Source organism: Poecilia reticulata, unplaced genomic scaffold (genome assembly GCF_904066995.2).
Source record: "Poecilia reticulata unplaced genomic scaffold, P_reticulata-male-v2 Scaffold_59, whole genome shotgun sequence".
NCBI lineage: Eukaryota > Metazoa > Chordata > Actinopteri > Cyprinodontiformes > Poeciliidae > Poecilia > Poecilia reticulata.
Genome location: NW_027675157.1, coordinates 63,679 through 84,993, shown reverse-complemented (window position 1 = coordinate 84,993; position 21,315 = coordinate 63,679). Strand labels below are relative to the sequence as shown.

The 21,315-nt window shown below is 36.0% G+C and overlaps 1 long non-coding RNA gene across 2 annotated transcripts; it reads left to right on the top strand.

Moving 5' to 3' along the window:
- The first annotated feature begins 451 nt into the window (after positions 1-451).
- On the top strand, positions 452-20,391 carry LOC145550500 (uncharacterized). 2 transcript variants are annotated; one of them, XR_014086389.1, is made up of 4 exons: positions 455-5,234; positions 7,877-18,622; positions 19,224-19,275; positions 20,288-20,391. It is a non-coding gene; the product is annotated as an uncharacterized LOC145550500 (long non-coding RNA). The 2 variants fall into 2 exon arrangements; XR_014086388.1 differs by having other exon boundaries at positions 452-5,234; positions 7,877-19,275.
- The last annotated feature ends 924 nt before the right edge of the window (positions 20,392-21,315 follow it).

Genomic DNA, 21,315 nt, shown 5'->3' with positions numbered 1-21,315 from the left:
TAAAGTGTTGTTACAGTTTTCTTAAGAATCTAAACTAATATAGAGGATGTAGAGTGAAAATATGTTAAAATATGTTACTTAAAACATTTTGTTGTACAATGCAAAACCCCACTTCAACATAAATATTTTGTTTGGTCAGCAGTGTGCCACCTCCAGTTAGTTCAGTAATATAATGGCAACTGACAGCTTGTCCTGTCTCTGTCTGTCTGTGTTTGTCTCTCCATCTTTGTCCCTCCATCCATCTGTCTTTCTTTCAAAAATCCTTCTTTCACTCTGGAACATGTGTTATGTGTTTCGCATTGGGTTTCTTTGGGATTACTTTTATTGATTTTATACTTTATTTCATTTTAATATGTTTCTGACTCTAACAAATGGTTTATTCTTGCTGTATTTGATGTGCAATGCTGTCATAACATAACATCTATGAAAACATTATTATTTATCTGTGGTTTTCCATTCCAAACTGTTTGTATATAATTAACACCCTCACCTTCTGATATCTGTTGTGAATCATCTTCACCCTGATTTAACCATTACCTTTTGGCCTGTGCATGTCATGTAGTCACAGGTTATGAGAAGTCACGCAGCCTAAATAACATTTCCGGGATGACGGGGGGTCCACTGCGACTCACTCCAATCACCAACTCCACCTTCGAGACCTTTGAGCCGTCTGGCCTCAGGCGATGTCACTCCCCCATCCCATCCATCTTGTAGCTCACCCAAAAAGAAAAGACTACATGCAAATAACACAAAAGCAATAACAATGAAGAAGTGCTTATAAGCTTATAATAATTTATAAGCTGTTCTTTTGTCCTTCATTGCATTCTCTAAAACATTTTCTTCAGAAATCCTTAATTGTAGAGATTAGCTAAATCTAAGACAAAAAATTACATTTTGCAATTGTATTTGAAAATACAATTTCCACAAACACACTTTACCTACTAACGGTTCTTGGTTAGTTAATACTGAGAATAACTTAGTTGTCTAGTTACCCTATCCTTGCCTGTTGCTGATTGCCCTGTCACTTTAATGTGTTAACTAAATACTAAAAAGTAGCTGTGAAGAAAAATACTGCTAAAACTTCAGCAAACACAATAACTATGGTATGTAAACTGTGCGTTCTTGAAATTACTGCATATAGAATTCCCGTTAGTAAACTAAATAAAGTAAAAGCATTTAGTCATACATCCTCAAAACTCAGCACCTTAAAAACAGCTAGCTGGCAGAGTACATTTTTTCCTTGTAATATAAAACTGCTGTAAACTGAGAGGCCAGAGAGAGATTTGATCAACTTAAAAGCCTCCACCACAAACTTGAGCTCTGCTTCTACTTCCTCCCCATTTCCTCTGTAGATGTACTTGATAGCTGCTTCTCTAGAGTCCCAAACTCTGAGGGGTGTAAAATATCTCTGAGTTAGAAGTTATAGAAACTAATATATTGTTAGTCATGTGACGTTTTACAAAGATTCCATATTGAATCAAGCAATAAATGATTAATAAGCAAGGGTATTATGTTTTTTCTTCTAAAGGGTCACAAGACAATTGTTGTTGGGAATCACTGTCAAAAGGGATTAACACTGTAGAGCTGGTGCATGTAACATTCATTTTATTCACTTGGGGAAACGTGATCACAACATATGAACATGTTTAGCTCGGCCTTCATTGTAACAACAGATTTCTTCCAGAACTTCAGCCACCATCTGCTGTCCTCTCACCTGAGCTCTCCTCCATACACTGAGCTGTAAAACCTGCTGGTATTATTTCTTTGTAAACCTTGATTTGTCATACAATGATTAGTTTAGGTTTTAAAGAGTCAGGATGTCATCACCTGGATGGATCTTTCATACAGTATAAAGAGATGGTATTAGTCAATCTGCTGTTAATCCAAGATGTATTGCCATATGAAAAATCTTATAAAATCAAGTAATGTTTAAAGTTAATTGGTCAGTTTGTGAGTTTGGGGACAAAGTATAGTTTTGGTTAAAACAAGCAACAAGGAGATCAGTTTTCTCATGAAGTACTCTCTTACATCTTCTGTTTTGTGTTGTAGTTTAACACTTTCAGTGCCAGGCAGTGTAAGCAGAGTCTAGATTTGTGGTTCAGGACAGATCCTGTGTTGGAGCCATCAGCTTGAGGTTGGACGTTAACAACAGAAGCCAGTGGTTGCCCTGGTTACCCTTGACTTTAACTGACTTTATGTTATGTGTTCAGTACATGCAGCTCAGCATCAGGATGAGAAGCTGGGTTTTCCTCAGGTCTGAGTTGATTGACATTTCACTTACCGCCATTGCCATCCATAGCATTACTACTTGAATCTGCAAAAAGAATCAGTATTTTTAGTTTTCTCCCTTTTTGGCTTCTCTGTCTTTCCCTGTTTTTATCCCAAACTTTACCCCAAACCCTACCCTCCCTCTTTTGTCTGTCCATCTTGTCTTTTTTTTCGGCTGCGACCACTTAGTCGGAGGCACCATGAATGGCTACTGGAGTGACAGCCCATGGTAGAAGAGCAGACGCCAAATACCAGAAAAGAAGAAGGGAACAACGAGGAGGAATATTGAAAAATGGCTGAGATTAAAAGGATAGCAGAGTTTGCCCTGACCTGCATCTACCTCTCAACAATGATGCATCCATATTTTCCAACCTGGATTTGTTTCTTTTGCTTTTTTAGTCTTAAAGAAAGACACCAAGAGATAATTGTTTTCACGTTTACTTTGGCATTCATTGGGATTAATCTGTCTAGGTTACACTTTTTACACAAGATTGTTGTGCAGAAATTCTGCAACAGGCTATGAAGTAATGGTGATGGAAGGAAGCTGAGCTGCCCCGACTCCTGCTCTTACATTGATCACTCATGCTCTTATGCTGTTCTGGGAGAGAGAGAATAAGGAGGATTCCCGGTCCGGGTCTTTCTACATGGAGTTTGTATGTTCTCCCTGTGCATGCGTGGGTTTTCTCCGGGTACTCCGGTTTCCTCCCACAGTCCAAAAACATGACTGTCAGGTTAATTGGCCTCTCTAAATTGCCCCTAGGTGTGTGTGTGTGTGTGCATGGTTGTTTGTCCTGTTTGTCTCTGTGTTGCCCTGCGACAGGCTGGCCACCTGTCTAGGTCCAGGTGAACCCCGCCTCTCGCCCGGAACGTTAGCTGGAGATAGGCACCAGCAGCCCTCCCGACCCCACTAAGGGACAAGGGTGTAAAGAAAATGGATGGATATATATATATAACTCAAATTTTATGAAAACAGTTAAATAAATACAAATTTCTTCCTTATTGACACCTGAGTTTAGGATGATTTGATAAATGAAGAGCTTGAATGAATTTATTAAAGCAGAGCTTTTATTAAATGCATTTAAATGCAGATCTTTAAAATCCAGTTAAAGCTGCATACTGAGGTCAGAGCTACGGCTACAATGTGATTTCAACATGTGAAGAAAATGAGTTCATGTCTAATTATAAAGATACAACCTAAAAAAGCTACAGACTTTGTTGCAGAGGACAGTTAAATGTTAAAGGGCAACTAATTCAACACTGACTGACAAATAAATATTCCATTAGAAAACATGGAACTACAAGCAGAAACAGGGACCCCCCAATGCTGCATGCATTCATTAAAATAGCATCACAGCCAGTTGCATCATATGATTAAATAAGAGAAATTGTGCAAGAAAAAATGTAACTTTTTTATATACATTGTATGTTATAAACAGACATATACAATTCCCACTCTTCATTGTCTCTTTACGGTCAAATGTTCCTTATGACTGCATCAGTCACTTGACCTGAGGGTTCTGCTTGTCACAACCCTGTAAATATGTAGATAATTTGCATGGTCTTCCAACGCAAGCAGCAAGTACAGATATGTGAATAATGTATTTAAGTTTAAAACATAAGCAATGTATATAAAACATTTAGACTGCTCTAAGAGTGTGTGCGTCTGGACGCATACACATAGCATACGTTGGCATGCAGAACAAAGCTACAGTAATCTCAGTGAATGCAGGAGGAAACAGGAGGGGCTGAAATGATATATGTTGGTGGGAACAGATGAACCTCGCTACTGTAATGGGGATGGGTGAGGGAGGGACAGATTATTTTTTCAGGAAGGGAAGGGGAGCCATTTCTAGTAACTGCTATGAACCTGCTTTGTTATAGATGTTGAGATACTTCATTTTTATTTGCTTTTCTATTCAAGAGCTGTTGTGAAAGCTATGTATTTTTCAGATATATGCAAGTAGAAGCAGAAGTTAAACAAATTCAGTGAAACTAAAAAAAAAAAAAAATTATCTCAACTCCTCTGCTGCAAGTGTAAAAAGAAAACTCTCTCTTTCCAAGACTGGTTCTCACCAAAGTTTCTGTATTCATAGTTTGGACACATCATTCTAACAGTTATTCTGTAATGCCCTGGTGTCTGTGGTTTCACTTAAACTGCAGAAGATAAAAGCATCTGTAAGAAAAATTACATTTTTTATTATTTTAATGCAGAAAATACTGTATTAGTGTATGACTATTCACTAATATTTTGCCGCAATTGTAATTTAACTTTTAATTCATATTCCAGAAGTGAGTATGTATAAGAGACAGAATTTAACTAAGAAGACAAATTATGAAATGTTTTTGTTTGACATTAGTTTGTTGAGCTTCTTTCCCTTTCAGTTTTTTTTTTCATTCATTGACAACTCAGGTATCTATTTTCCAATAATTTCCTTGTGATTCCTTTCTGCGATGTTTTCCAACTTTATGTATGTATAGAAAAAAGACTGGAGAAGAAGAAATTAACTCTTTTGTGCATGTTTCTACCACATGCACACCTCGCTCCAAAATGCTATTTTACATTCACTATTCAACTATGTATCCTGGCTCCTTGCTCCTTGTGACGTCCCCTTGCCTTCACATCCCAAATAATAGAAAATCACTTTTGTGAGACACCAGCCTTTTATGCACATAGTGCATTTACATAAAATGGCTAAATGAACTACTTTTTGCATATGAATAGAAAAAACTGACTTAAAAGGGGATTTAACTGAGGAGGAGACAGGAAAAGAAAATAAACTGATGAAAAAAGTAGAGTGAAATGTTATTGAAGAGGTGTAAGTGCTTTAAATGATGTGTTCTGAGTAGTCTATCAACTGAGCAACATCGAAGAGAGGAGATGGAGAAGGAAAAGTTCTGGGCAAGACAGAAAAGTGTGATGAAATGATGGAGGACAGAAAGAAACAAAGGAAAATTCCCTTCATCATGTAAGAATGTGAACTCCACAGTTGTATTGTGCATTGTTTGTGTTGTTTGTCCTCACCCCGTGTTTGTGGTTGTGTATCGCTGTAACACTTTCTTTTCCGTTCATTTTGTTTTATGTTTCATAGTTCTTTTCTTTCTGATAGCCTCTGTTTGTTCCTCATCAGGGCCAAACTGCCTTTCCAAACTCCACTTCAGCTTTTTCCATCTCACACAGGTGCAGGGTGATTGATTGCAGAATGTCATGTGAGCAAACACTAACTGTAACAAAATCAAATTAATGATCACTGATGGATTGCAGCTAAAACTGTCTGTGAGGTCTGAACAAGAATTGTGGGAAACACCAACAGAGGTTCACTACTGTTTGTTTGTTTGTTTGTTTGTTTGTTTGTTTGTTTGTTTGTTCTTTCTTTTTTCTGGACTTCAACTTGGTCCTGGTTGGCTGCAGTCCTCTGGTTTAAAAATTAAACTCTGACAATTTAACAATTTTATGGATTGAACTTTATTGCCAATTGCTATTTGTTTCATCAGAGAACTGCGCAGCCTCCTCAATGACTTCTGCATTTGAATTCTTGTTGTGGGTTAACCAGACGTAATCTGTGTCATAGTCAAGCTTTGTTTATAGTGTACTTGCATGCTGGGTTTGCTGTGGGAGTGTCATACTAATGTCTCTAATTTTACTGTACTGACACAAAGGACACACACACACACACAGAGACAACTTTTACATTGGAAATTACATATTAAGAGGAATCAATTTTCTTTCTTGCAATCTTGCACAAATTTAGGGGAATTATTTGAAAGCTGAATGCCTGTGGTAAAGTAAAAATGTCTTTCTATAATTTTTAGCATTGTAAATATCACAATGGACTCTTTGCCAGCAGCATCTTTGAAGCCTAGCAACCACTGACCTGTGGCTTGCATTTCATTTGGTCATCCTTACAAAAGGAATTTAAAAAGAGTGTTATTGAATAAAGTAGATAAAGATGTGAAACAGCCTTAAAATAAATTAATATTTTGCTGTAGTTGCATAATATCAGCCTGTAGAAAAAAGAAGATTCCAACCTTTAATTACATTTATTGGGGGGAGGAAAGTAACTGGGAGGGGATCTGTGTTCAGAAATAATTGGTTTTAACATTTGATTAAAACCAAATATTTGTTTTGTACTCTAATATTTTCAGTGTAGAAACTGAAAGAAAGACCAAGAGGGAAAAAAAAGAGTTTTACTTTCTCAAGAAAACACTGAATCCCTTAAAAACATGTTACATGACCTACTTGCTTATTAATTGTTATTCTGGAACTCAGACACACACACGAGCAAGAGAACATAAGTGAATGTGTTGACAGTTACAATCTTTTACTTTGCAGCTAAAGATGCAGCTATTTTCTGCTTCATTTACAAGTAGTTACATTTAAAATCAGTATCAGCAAAAAAAAGTTGTTTTTTTAAAAAAAAAAGGATGCTTATTTATATTAAAGCAAGGCGAGTTCATTTCTAGCAACATTCATACACAGGGCAATCTGAGGAGGAGAAACCCGGACCACAGAGACCCCTCACTCTGAAAAAATGTTACTTCTCCTGTTTGGAAAAGGAAGTTTTTACAAAGTATCACTGTATTATTTGTTAATATAGGATTATTGTCACCACTAAACAAATGTACTCTTTCAAAAAGGTTGGATTCTTCCTTTGGGTGTTGAGATTATGCTGCTGCAATAAAAGATTCTAAATAAAATATTTTACTTTCATGCTTTTTCATGCATCTAAATTTGTCTACATCTATATATGGCAAGAAAACAAATCTAATTTAGTATTGTTGCTTTTGGCAAAAAGACTTGCATGTTATGTGGTTTCTTACTGGATATTAGTTTAACAGCAGGGGAAATAAAACAGTAAACTTCTTTATGTGAGGGTGGATAAAATAATTGCAATGTTGCTCACTGATTCTCCTAAATCCCCTGCTTTTTGGCTCTCTGGGTCTAAATGACAGTTGACCATGTTGCCAGTCAACTGTGGATTTAGGATTAGATGGAGTCATAGAAACATTGATTGGTGAAGGCTGCACCAGCTGCTTCAAACATCCTACATCTGGTAGGTAGAACAGAGCCGTTTCAGGCATTTAGTTTCATTTGCTCTCTGTGACTCAAGGCCAATTCGAGATTTTGGTTTCTATCCTTCTGTGTGCTTTTTGTTCCAATAGATATGAAACCTTAGGAAAACATAGCTCCAACATTGCTTTCCAATGCTCCTGATAGTGTTTAACTTTTAAAATAAAATGCTGTTATAAGTCACAATCTATTTGATATTAGTAAAGGTTGGTGCTGCCAACTCAACCATTTTAAGTCGCCATGTTAGTGAAAACAAACCAAAACATTATTTTACCCACCTGCATCATCACTAGTGACCTGACCTGACCTTTCTTTACACCAGACCTGGATGGTATTCATTCTGTGTAAAAAAAAATCCAATAAACAATAAAATGTATTAAATCATTTATAAAAAATATTAACTATTAGACTTTTGAACTATCAATGACTACCCATCCACTAAAAATGGCAATGGGAACCATAGTCTGGTGTTTGAAGGATCAAGCATTATTGCTTATAATCTTTGGATGCTGAAATATTTTTTCTCATCTTTCCTTGCAGTGCTGAGCTTCTAACTCAACCAACACTTTCTCATCATGAAGAGGACAACAGTAAATATCTCAAGTGCTGCTGTTCGACTTTTTTCCTAATATGTTCAGTGCAGAAACTGAAAAATTATCAAGGTGAAAAAATGGACTTTTACTTTCTCACTACTTCCATTATCATATTCTACAGAAAAGAGGTATGAGCCCTTCAAATCCTTCCTCCACTTTTAAAGCAAACGAAGCACAGAAGAAGCTTCACAAATGAATATCATGAGTGTTGGGTCTGGAGGTCACTATTTCCACAGCTCCATATATTTATTGCTTTACAGATTACATATTTTGTTTGAAGGATCCCCATCATATCTTTTTTTTTCTGTAGCTGTTGGATCAGTTCAGCTCCACTGAGGACAATAAAAGCTGAGCTAAGCTTCCTGCTGCTCCACTCCCAACTGATCTGTACTCAGCTACCGGACCTAGAAGAAAACGCTGAAGTCTAGTAGGTTTCAGAAAATACAAGCCATCTCTCCAAACTTGATATTTTGAATGTCTTCATGACATGTCCCTAAAGTCCTAATAATGTCCATTTTCAAAAAACTTTGACAAAATTTAACCAAAGAAAGACACTTGGATGGACAAATCAGATGGTACAAGCAGGAACTCATTCAAATTATCATAACAAGCAAGAGTCTTTCAATGAGGATTAAGATTTAACTGGATCATTTTTGCTTTTTCCAACATTATGATATCTTTCCATACCACCTCCACTATCTTCTCTGCAACTCAGCATTGAAGCTGCTCCTCATCTCCAGGAAATGTTGCATGGCATGAATTGAAACAATTTAAAACAGGAAAATGCAATCAGAGGAATGAATAAAATCCAGAGAATAGGTCAGTGGGTGAAATATTATATATTTTTCCACTTAGTAATTTTAGAAAAAAATGCATATTTTGCCTTGAACCCCACAACTTGCTGTTAGAATAAGAAAAAATATATATCCTACTGAAAACAGCACTTTCTGGAGACATAATGAATGAAGAAGCACTTCTGTGTCCTTTTTTTCAAATGAAGAGGAACAGAGATCTTGCAGACCATGCTCCTCCCGGAATGTGAAAGAAGATAAACTTTAAGACAGCAGGTTGTCAGCAATATTAGAACATCTCTGCTAAGCTATTCTAGAAACAGAAATGACAATGACTTTTCAAGACATTGTTTACCAGCATGAATATTTTGCATGACTCCTGCAAGCCACTCTGATCTCTCCTTATGAATAATAATTCTAAAAATTTAAGTGTGTTTACTTTAAACTGTGTTTAAATGCCACAGACTGTACTGACAAAACATTCATTTTTGGATGTAGTAAGATCCCTATACTCAAAAAATTCTGTGCTTGCTACAAAAATAGCTACATCATACATGAAAACCCTTTTAAAAAATGCAAATATATGTTCTGGTATATTAGAATATTCTAGTACCTTCTTCTGTTACTCATACTATTTCCAATATGGCTGCTTTTGTACTTCCTCCCCACAGCAGTTCTTCCTTTTTTCCTTCTTGTAGCTTTTACTCAAACTTTGGACTATACAATGGCAGCTGTATGTGCCTGTGCCAGTAACTGGATGCAAAGATATTATTTTAAACTAAACTGTGCTATCACTGATTCTGAGAATCTGAGCTGAAAGTGTCTGCTGTCCCATTATGTGGATCTTTCTGTCTGACCCTGCTATCTATGGTATTAACCTGTTCCATGCATTTCCGAAGGGAATTTTCCCACCACAACTTTTCTGTTTGTTTATTTGACTTTATATGTCTTTGTCAGGAACTGGGATTAATAACTTGAGTACAATAATAACAATAATATATGTTATGCAAGTAGCATAAGAAAAGACCCTGAATTAAGAACTAACACACAGATGTAGGCAATATTTTAGGCAAATCTAGGTCACAAAGCTGGCATAGTATTAACATTTGAAACTTTTAGTTCAAATACTTTTCCAGTCCTTCAGTTTCACTGCCAAAGTACACTGCTGGCCACAAAAAAACAATCACCACCTGCAAACAGGTCTAACTAAGCAAACAGATACGAGCCTCCTATAAGATAATTACTTCATGGGCAATTATGTTTCAGCTGGCAACAAGTTATTTACTGCTGCAATGAGTTGCTTCTCATTTCAAACTGGAGAGACTCACACAGAGAAAAATAGCAAATAGAACGTTTTATTGACTTAAATAAATTAAAGTTCCTTGGCGCTCGGACCCTGGCAGAAGACATTGTACTGTGAACTGCGATAAGCTTGAACGAGCATTAGCGATGATGATTTGAGACGTCTTCCCCCGGGGGCTCATACACTGGTGGTGGAGGTAGCCTGAAGGAACCAGGAGTAGAGAGGTGGAGAAGGGGTGGAGGTGGGCTGACCACGGCTGGAAAGCAGATGGTATCATGGATGAAGATCCTTATCAACGGATGACTGAATGATGACTGGCTATGACCAGGTGTGATTCTATGCTAATAGGCATAGAATCACGCCTATTAGCCTCATCCACCTGCAATGACCTGCAGGTCATCGCACAGGTGATGTCACAGGTGTCACCTGTGACATCACAGGTGACACCTGCAATGTCACCTGTGTCATCGCAGGTGGATGACACAGGTCATCCACCTGGTATTGGATGACACAGGTGAGGCTAAAGAGTTTTCCTGTTTGAATTTACATCTAGCCTTCATTTCTTAAACAACCTCGTCTAAAGACACATCCTGTGGTCGTGGAAAAGACGACTGTTTGAGAAGGGTCAAATCATGCATCACACAGCGAAAACATCTAAGGAGATTTCTTAAACTACTAAAACTGTGTTAAGAACTTTCCAACGCATTATTAAAAACTGGAAGGAAAATGGAGACCAGTTGTCTTCAAGGAAGAAATGTGGCTGGAAAAAAATCCTGAATGATTGTGATCGGCGATCACGTAAATGTTTTGGTGAAATGAAATCAAGGAAAAACAGTAAAACTCCGGCCTATGTAGTAAAAGTGAAAATATTTCCACACGTAGAATATGAAAGGAAGTCAAGGGACTGGGTCTGAACAGATCTATAGCCTTAAAAAAACCACTGATCAGTGAAGCTAACTGGAAAAAAAAGGCTTCAATCTGCTAGGGAGCATAAAGATTGGACTCTGGAGCAATGGAAGAAGGTCATGTGGTCTGATGAGTCCAAATTTACTCAGAGTTCCAGAGTGGTGGGTGCATCAGAGTAAGAAGTGAAGTAATTAACCATCATGCCTATTAATTACTGCACAAGCCTGTGGGGGCAGTTGCTGCAGTTGGTCAGGTCCAGGTTCAGCAACAGCATGTGCTCACAGAAGGAGGTCAGCTGACTACCTGAATGTACTGAATGACCAGGTTATTCTATCACCCCTGATGGGAGGGGCATATTCCAGGAAGGTAATGCCAGGACTTATGGGGGGCAAATTGTGAAAGAATAGTTCAGGGAGCATGAGACATCATTTCCACACAAGGATTGGCCACAACAGAGTCCAGACCTTAATCCCATGGAGATGTGCTGGAGAAGGCTTTGCACAGCAGTCAGACTCTACCATCATCAATGCAAGATCTTGGTGAAAACATTGTTGTAACACTGGATAGAAATACATCTTGTCACATTGCAGAAGCTTATCAAAACAATGCCGCAGTGGATATGTGCTGCAATCAAAGCTAAAGACGATCTGACCAAATATTAGAGTATGTGAATTTTTTTGGCCAGGCAGTGTATAAACTAGGGTCATTAACTTGTCTAGATATCCATACATACAAATAAAAAATATAACAAAAACCTTAGAAATGAACTCACGGCATTAAGTTATCCAATAAACAAATGTATTCCCAACATTCAGAGAAACTCCTTTATTTATTGTCAAACAAGCAGTTATATTGTAGTAAGGTTTCCATTCAAATTCAGATCTTGCTCTTAGGTTTTCCCTGAAAAAGGCATGAATTTCCTCAAGCTATGCATAACTTGCACAAGTGTATCATAAATACATTTTGTAAATAAGCAACGAGTCCAAAAACAGTACAAAATTTGTGTAAGAAGTCAACTGAAGAACCTGAGAATATTCTGTGTGCAAACAAAAACTCTCTGTCAGGAAGTGGGAGTGAAATGTTTTAGAGGAAATGGAAAATTCTAGCTTTGTTTTTTTTTTTGCTTTGTTACCATCTCAGAGTGGAAACCAATTGATTTGTTTTCATTGTGTTAAAAAGACAACAGTATATTTTCCTAAAATGAGTTGGGTCTGTTAGCTGCTAATTCACTGAAGTACAGCAATTAATAAGAAAATAAATTGTGCAATAATAATAGAGGCAGAAATGTTGAGTAAAAAACAAAACAAAAAAACTTGATAAGTTGAGAGGATATTGATTTGGCCAACTACCCACAGCATTTCATCAACCTTCTGGATAGATTGAGAACGATTTATTGAACAATAGATTGAGAGCCATTTATTTTTAGAATTATTTGATACTCTAATTTCACCTGAAGATTTGTATAATTTATATGTTCTGTATCATGTAGTGTTTGGTTTGTCTGAGGGTGCTGTGTGTGAGCTGTTCTGGAGTCATGATAGCAAATTTATCGGAAACTTTAAAGTGAAATAGAGAGTCCATGTCAACAATGAGGGTGCAGGTCTATTCATCTCTTTGCCTTTGCATAATGTGTAATTTTGGTCCTTTCATAAGAACGGGGTATCTACCACAGGACATTTCATACTATGCATTCATTTCTACCCATCATGGATAGAAATGAATGTCACCAATGGTTTCAAGTCATTGATGACTTGAAATCATAATCAAAGACTAGTCCTAATCTACTGTAAGAAAATACAAATATCTGTCTGCATGAAGTAATCTACTTTGATTTGATCAAAATATTGAAACATAATGATACTTCAATCAGCAAGCCCAAATGGGGATCAGAACTAGGTTTCTATTAAGGTTTCTTTAAGTCCTTGGAAAATAGATAAATACATTCAAATAAATGTAAAATTCTCTTTATAATTCACCAGAACATTTAACTACCTAGAAGTATAACCTGATACCCAATGGTTGTGTAAATGAAATGGTGTGCTGAGTGGTATGTCAGTGGTATGTCAGGTGACTGAGTCAAAATGGCACCTCGTGTATGGATTGAGGTATAAATTGGCAAAGGGGTAAATTGACCTGGAACCTGAAAATAGTCTCAGTATTCTGTTTTGTTTTTATTTGTTCTTTTATCATGTGTATATCTTTTATTTTGCACCAGATAAACTTTCAAAACATCTTACCTAAATTTTCCTCCCCAACGTCTTGCTTTCCTCTAAGGAAGTAAATAATTATTAAAAATCTCTCGACAGTAATACACAAGAAATTATGTTAAATATTTCTTTGCTAAGGGCTATAGAAGTCTTTCTAGAATTCTAGTACTTTTGGTAAACTTGCTATAAAAGTATTTCCTAATGTTTTGCAATGAAGGTTATACAAAATCTTCGCTTAAAATATTTAAATCAGGGTTGATTTTGGTTGGGTAAATACTAAGAAAACACTCAGTAATTTGTGTCCTTTGTGTATTTGAATAATTGCAAACCTGTTCATACATCTGCAAGCAAGATGAAACTTTGAGTTTCAGAAAGACACTGGAATGATTCCAGTTTGGAAACTGGAGTTCCATTAAGGTTTGCAAACTTTAAACTATATGATATCTGCTAAACATAAACAGTAACATTTACTTGATTTGCAACAAGTCTAACTAAATGAAGTGATAAAAGATTGATTTTGCTGGTTTTGCTGTTATTTTATTTTTGCTGTTATATTTGCATATTTCTTTGTATTATATGGAGGGTTATAACAAATGGCAATTAACTAAATCAACAGAGAACAACTCTCAGGAATATTTTGTATTAAAATCAGACATACAGTGTGAAATACTATGATGCTGCTGTATATATTTTCAAGATCATTGATGCTAACTTCAGATGAATATTCTGATTATTTCAAGCTGTTAATCTGGATCTGCCCAACTTTCTTGAAGTCTTGAGGGTAGATATTTCAGTCGAAGCTGTATCGAGCTGCCCCTTCAGACCGCTCCAATGTGCTTCACCTTCTAAAGGATCTAAAAGGAAGTTCCAACTTATTATGTTAAATTTATCAAGTGAATGTCTTCATTTCACAATACTGTTCTGTATTTTCTTCAAGCAGAAAAACATCTGAACATCAGTGACATCATTTTTGCTGCATGTAATTTTAAAACTGTGATCACAAATAGAACAATAAGTGCATCTATAAAGACTTTAAACAAAAGCATGCACTGAACATACTTAAAAGCCTATGCAAGAACTAAGTTTAGCTTTTGGTTATTGCTTTCCAAGAAACACCTGGTCATGTGTCAGAAATGTCTTGGTTAGTTCAGTAAGGTGGAAGAATTTCAGATTGTAGTGACTTACAAGTGCAGCCCTAGCTTCATTTATTGTTTTCTGTCAAAAAAAATGTTCAAAGTTTCAGAAGATAAAATCTTCTGTAACTTCGTCGGTTGTAAAAAGAGCCTCACCATCTGCTGTATCAGGGGATGTGAAAGGAAGGCAGATTTCAGAAGAGTAAGTTTGTTTACAAGATTCCCATCATGCTTGTGTTTTGTCCAACTTTTATACATTTCACATTTATGCTCAATGTATTTGTGTTTAGTTTTATGTGTTAAAATGTGTGTTTGTGCAAAAACATTTAAAAAGAATTCTCAGGAGGTAACCATTAGGTTGAATTAGATAAGCCATGAACTTTTACTTTGAGCTAACCTATAATATATGTTTGATTATAATTATCATAATGGAAAAATATTTAAATAATGGAACCTCATTATTTCCAAATCACTGTAAAGCATTTTTTATAGTTTATTCCTCACGTCAAGTGAATTTACCTTATGTTTGGTTTTCTGAAGAAATACAGTGAAGCTGTCCAAAAGTGTGTGTGACCCATGCAAGTTCTCTGACATCCTGATAATAATCTAATATATTAAATGATCACTGTTCATTTAGACTCAGAATTTTCAAGTCACTGGTCAGTTGTCATTGTTCATTTAAATCAACGTATCTGTGATAAAATGGACTTTTAGTTTTAAATTTTGCAATAAGTTCCAGCAGTAATCTCTCTTCTGTATGACTTCAAGTTGAAGGAAAGGCAAAATGTTTGACCTCATCCCCTTCATGTGTCCGTCTCTTGCTCCTGAGCCATAAGTTGCTATGTTTGAATTTGTTTTCTACAAAATGCATGTGCAGGACACTGACTGAACTGACCTTAATGTAAATGTTCTTTTGAAAGGAAGTCTTTCCTCTGCTGATAAAAAAGTTGTCTCTTCTTCTTTTCGTTGTCAGAGGAGAAAGCAATTTTATGGATTAACAGGAGTACACAGTGTCAGAAAAGTGTGCAAATGGATTGAGCTTCACAAGTTTTGTGGAGATTTTAATAGCAGATTGAAATGGAGCAGATGAATGTCTCAGTTTATGTTATACTTCAGCAGTGCTTTAAGTGGGACAAAAGACATGCTGTTAGGTAGATCTGTCTATTCACATATATATCAATGGTATTATTGTACAGAAATGAGAAAGAAACAAATTTCAAAGTGTAATGGAGCCACTTTGATTATCTTAAAGCCTCATGGTGTTAAACAAAAAAAACATTCAAGATATAAAATAAAAGCTTCTTAAAGACGTAAAGAAGTGAAAGACTTGAGTTTTTACTATTATGGGCATATAAAATTTATATTACCAATGGAAAAACTAAGACTCATTTAACATTTCCAAAATTCCCATTCCACTGTGGGGTAATATTTAAAAGTGCTTCTACTGCGTACTGATGCATGCCGGCCCACTTAAAGCACTGACTTTCAGAATAAAATTTGACATAGTCATGGTATTTTTTACCTGCTTCCTTGTCCTTATTTTTACAGTCCTGCTATTATAATTTTTAAATAAAATATAAATTGTATGTTTGCCCTGTTGTTTTGTGATCACAATAAAGAGACAGAAAATAAATTACCTTAATGATGAGAAGCTTCCTTCAACTAATGAATAAGTTTATGCAATAAAGATACTGAATCTGAGTATATTGTCAAAACACTCGAGAGAAAAAAGTACAAAGTATCTTCTTCCACTGTATACAATGTATTTTGATTGAATGTCTAGCCTGGTATTTACATTTTCTATTTTTAAACATGTAAAAATGAATACAAATGTTGAAAAGAGACTTATAAAAAGCTACGATGTAATAGAAAACACCAAGTTCTGACTGAATGCTGATTTACTTGATCAACTACCGTTTTAAAAAAATAGGAAGAAAAAAGGAAATTAAGTATACAATAATTAAAAAAAATGTTTGGAAAAAAATAGCACATTCAGTTGAATGAGAAAACTTCAGACAACAAATAAAAATATGACTAAGAAATTTTCTTTATTTGTTGAGAGCTTTTTTTCTTATTTATGTAGTTTTATAACCTCATCATGTCACTGAACTCTAGCATCATAACATCCACAAGTTTCATGTTTTCCTTTTCAGGAAGTCTTCTTTCATGTCTTCTGTCTGTGAACTATCTATGATTTCGCAGCTCAACATTCAATTTTCAACCTTATTAAATGTTTGATAGCTCCGAAATGCTGAGAAGTAGTGGAGCTGGCTGTTTCAAACTGGAATCATAGCTAAATCTTAAGTATCAAGAGATAAGCAGGCAAAAAGAAAAAAAAAAAGGCTTTAACTCAGCGAAAGAAGTGAAAAATTTACTATCTGTGAATTCGCAGCTCTACATTCAACTTTCAGCCACATTCAGTGGCTGAAAGTTGCTGTCCAACCTATTACAAGTTGGACAGCTCCTAAATGCTGAGAAGCAATAGCTCGACCTGTTTCAAACTGGAATCAGAGCTAAATCTTATTTTTCAAGAGATCAGCAGGTAAAAAGCCAAAAAAGCTTTAACTCAGCGAGAGAAATGAAAAATTTACAATCTGTGAATTCGCGGCTCTACATTAAATTTTCAGCCTTATTAGATGTTGGATAGCTCCGAAATCCTGAGAAGCAGTAGATCTGACTGTTTCAAACTTTACTCAGGTCTAAATCATACGTTGCAAGAGATCAGAAGGCAAGAAGCCAAAAACACTATCTCAGCGAAAGAAATGAAAAATTGACTATCTGTGAATTCACAGACTTACCTTCAACTTTCAACCGTAGACCTATTACATGTTGGACAGCTCCTAAATGCTGAGAAGCAGTAGATTGACCTGTTTCAAACTGGAATCAGAGCTAAATCTTATTTTTCAAGAGATCAGCAGGTAAAAAAGCCAAAAAAGCTTTAACTCAGCGAAAGAAGTGAAAAATGTACTATCTGTGAATTCGCGGCTCTGCATTCAATTTTCACCCGCTTCGAATGTTATCATCCCATAGAATGGCCATTATCAGTGGTTATCAGCCCCATAGAATAGCCTCAGTTGGTCCCTGCTCTGCCTACTAGCAGGCTCAGTAGGTTGTTATCAACCATTCGTATCGGTGTGATCAGCAGCTTGTCGCCAACAGAATTTTTTTTTTTTAGCTTTTTTTAAAAAAAAACTTTATTTACAATTTATGTGCTAGTTTGAACAGGATATTAAGAATATTTACAACAAATACATGTAAGACGCATCGGTCATAATTCGGTATTTTAAAATAACTTAGTAAAGTATAAAACCGGAGGGTTTTTGTTGTGGCTGCACTTGATTTAAAAGCCTTTTTTTTAATTTACCAACTTTTTATTGAGTATGATATCAATGATTTACCCCAAATAAATTTAAGAAAAAATTAAGATGTATTTTCTTTTGTGATTGCATGCTAAACAGTTCTGTAAACGTTTTAATATTTTTGATTGAAATAATAAAAATAAGGACGGATCCCGCAAAAACCCAAGAAGAAGAATAAGCTGACGTCATCATATGCGACACTTACACTCCGGTGAGTAAAAACCTGAACCTGTCAAAGTGTTTTTGTACTCTAAAACCAAAAATAACTCCAAAGTGTCACGTTATAAAGTTACTGATGGTAGTTTTAGGACTTAATGGCAGTAGGACTGTGATGCGAATGATTGAAGACACGTTTGTAACATTTTTTTCGCCGGAAAATATGCGGTGGAAGCTAGCTAAATTAGCCTCTAGGAGGCTAATTGTACCTGTACACTGTACCTGTTCTTAATACGTTTAATTAGCCATGATAGAGTCACATAATAGTTTTCATATTCATGCTTGTTGTTGCCACTTTGTAAAATTGGAGGGTTGCTAAAAACATCAGTGCCCCTAGGCTGTGATGATCTTTAAAGTTTTGTTTATGAACCCTGTCTGAATACACTGATTGCATTTAGGTCATTTACTTGAATTAAAAACGAACTTGCATTAGTACAGGCACATTTCTTTCCTCCTGTTTATGTTATTTATTGCTGTTACAAGCCAGATGAAGAGTAGTAAAGAGCTGAGAACCTGATCTTTGAACAGACAGAGACCATAGGTCAGGAGCAGCCTGCTTACTGCTTACTGAGGAGCATCCAATGATGACACCAGAGAACCAGGAAGATAATGTGATAGTGCTTGATCTGGATCTGTTTCTCCTCCTGTTGTCCCATCCTCTCAGTCTTTTCAGAAGAAGAAAAGACCCCAAAGCATCTCTCCAGCTGCCTCTCCTCCCACTTTGTCATCTGCATTCATGTCACCTGCTGACCATGCCGTCTCCTTAAGTCAGGGTGGCGTAAGTTTTGTTTTCTTTACATTCATCCATTTTCTTACACCTTTGTCCCTAGTGGCAACCCAGGACAGGTTGCCAGTTGCCTGTCGCAGGGCAACACAGAAACAGCCAGGACACACAACCGTGCACACACACACACACACACACACACGCACACACACTCACACCTAGGGAGAATTTAGAGAAACCAATTAACCTGATAGTCATGTTTCTGGACTGTGGGAGGAACCCGGAGAACCCGGAAAGAACCCACCATGCACAGGGAGAACATGCAAACTCCATGCAGAAAGACCCTTGGCCGGGAATCGAACACAGAAGAAAACTGAACTCGCGTCTAGCCCTAAAATGTCAAAATTCTCACAGAAACAGAAAACCTATAGAGACCGTTTATAAGCAAAGACAACTTGTTTTGGGCTTAGTTTCCATTTCTGTGGCCATTGTAAAGTGGTTAAAATGAATGTTAAACTAATTTGAGAAAATGTGTAAAGTTTAGAAGGATTATAAAATATGACAGTCACCACACTAGTTTTCAGTTCTCAAGTGTACACGCTTTGACTTTATTTCTTTTTTTTATTATTGTTTTTTTCCTTTTCTTGTTATTTAGGTTGGTGGAAATGTAGTACACAAAAACAATCCCTGGGCGTAGAACTAATGCGGTAAGTCAAAAAATTTAACTAATCCACCCTGTGACAGTATATCCCCACTCCAGTCAAACATGCCTAGGTACACTGAGAGACATTGCCACGCGTGAAGATGAGTAGGTGGGGGTGGGAGCGGTGATAAGTGGGGAGGTGGTCTGCAAAAAATAAGCACAATTAAAGCCACAAAGTTTACTCATAAACTTTGTGGCTTTAATTACTGACCTAATTAAAGCCACAATTAGAAACTTGGAGAAAATTACCAAGTTTCTCCGATAGTATTTTTCCACCTTTTTTTTTTTTTTTTTTTGCAAATACATTAGGACAAACAATATCCAGTTCCCTTTCTGAGGAGTACCACCAAATTCAGTTTGTTTGAACAATAAAAACCTTTTTTTCCCCTTGGGAACAAGAAAAAAAATATATTTGTCTTTATTTTTTTATGAGGACAAAAACGGGCATCACAACAGGAATCAGTAGTACTTATACCACATAAGTCACAACATCTTTGGGTGAAACAAATTCATACAAAAAAGTCAGCATTTGCACAGAAACATAGAAATATAGAGATAGAACTCCAAATATCATAATTAGGCCGCTTATCAGCAAAGGAATGCTGATTTTGATATTTGGACTTTTTAAAGGTGATTCAACACATTATTTAACACTGTGCCTTTTATAATTCACATAAGCTGGAAATTAAATCTGAAACTGTCACTTTTTTTCTGTTTTGATTTTTAGACTTTTCTAAGAAACTGAAGTACTACGAGAAATTTTTATTGTTTGTGTAGTGGTAAAAATGACTACAGTCAGTTTATCATTTAACACTTAATAAGTCAAGATAATATTGTATCTTTGGGACAAAACAAGATATAAGTACTAGCTGGCATTTGGGTGGATGTAGGCAGAGAAAATACTTTGGCTACATTATCTCCTTTTAAAGTCAGGTACACAACTTAGAAAGAGAGATTTGTGAACTTTACAGCACAAAAAAAATCCACATCCTAATTTTATTGCTGTTCTTTTCTAGCTGAAAAATCTGGGATGATACCTGGGAACCTGCAAGTAAATCCTCTCATGTTGCTGTCCCCCTACTGCCACTTCCTTCAGACAGCGAATAAGTCCTTCGATGATGTTACTTTTTCTTTTTTGTATTACACAGTATTAATTTCTTTTCCTTTTTTTACTGAAGTTTGACCATTTTACAAAGTTTTATGTGTAATATTGTTTTCGTCCATGCACTGAAATGAATGTGGTTGTAATATAGTACTTATGTAAACTTATGTTGGGCTGTTTACTGACACATTTTTGTCAAGTTCTGTTAAAGAGTAAGTGAGGCTGATTGAGTCACTGCATCAGTCAGGTATTGTGTCTGTATTAAGTCTTGAAATTTAGAACAGAATTGTTTGTAGATTTTGTTCAGTAAATATGACCTAAAGTCTTAAAAACTTAAAACATGGTATTGTACACATTTCTTTTTGAGTGTTTTTAATGTTGATGTGGATGTACAAAGTAAAGTCTATAACAGGGGTGTACAAAGTCGGCACTCATCCTGCATGTTTTAGTTTTCTCCCTGGTTTGACACACCTGCATCAAATGATGGCTCATTAGAGGCCTAAGGAGAACATTGACTTGCTCAGGAGGTTGTTGCAAGCACTGGGGAGAGAACTAAAACTTGCAGGATGTCGGCCCTCGAGGACCGACTTTGGACACCCCTGGTCTATAATAACAAAATAAGCACAACTTGATTTTAATATAACTAATTGGAAGTGTTTTTTATCTCAAAGCTATAATTTTAATATCTTTTTTGTTTCATGGATTTTGTCAATCAAGACTGTATTTGCAAAATAGTATAATAAAATTGCTTTCAAATGCAGTACATTTATTTTCAAACACAGCAACTTTAAGTAAAGTTATTGATGAAGAGCATGATAAAAATACATTGTAATGTCCAGATCAACTGACTGTATTAGAACAACACATTTTAATAAGCCTATGCCACAAATGCCATACATAATTTTGAAGAACACACAAAAATATAAATTTGCATATATAAAT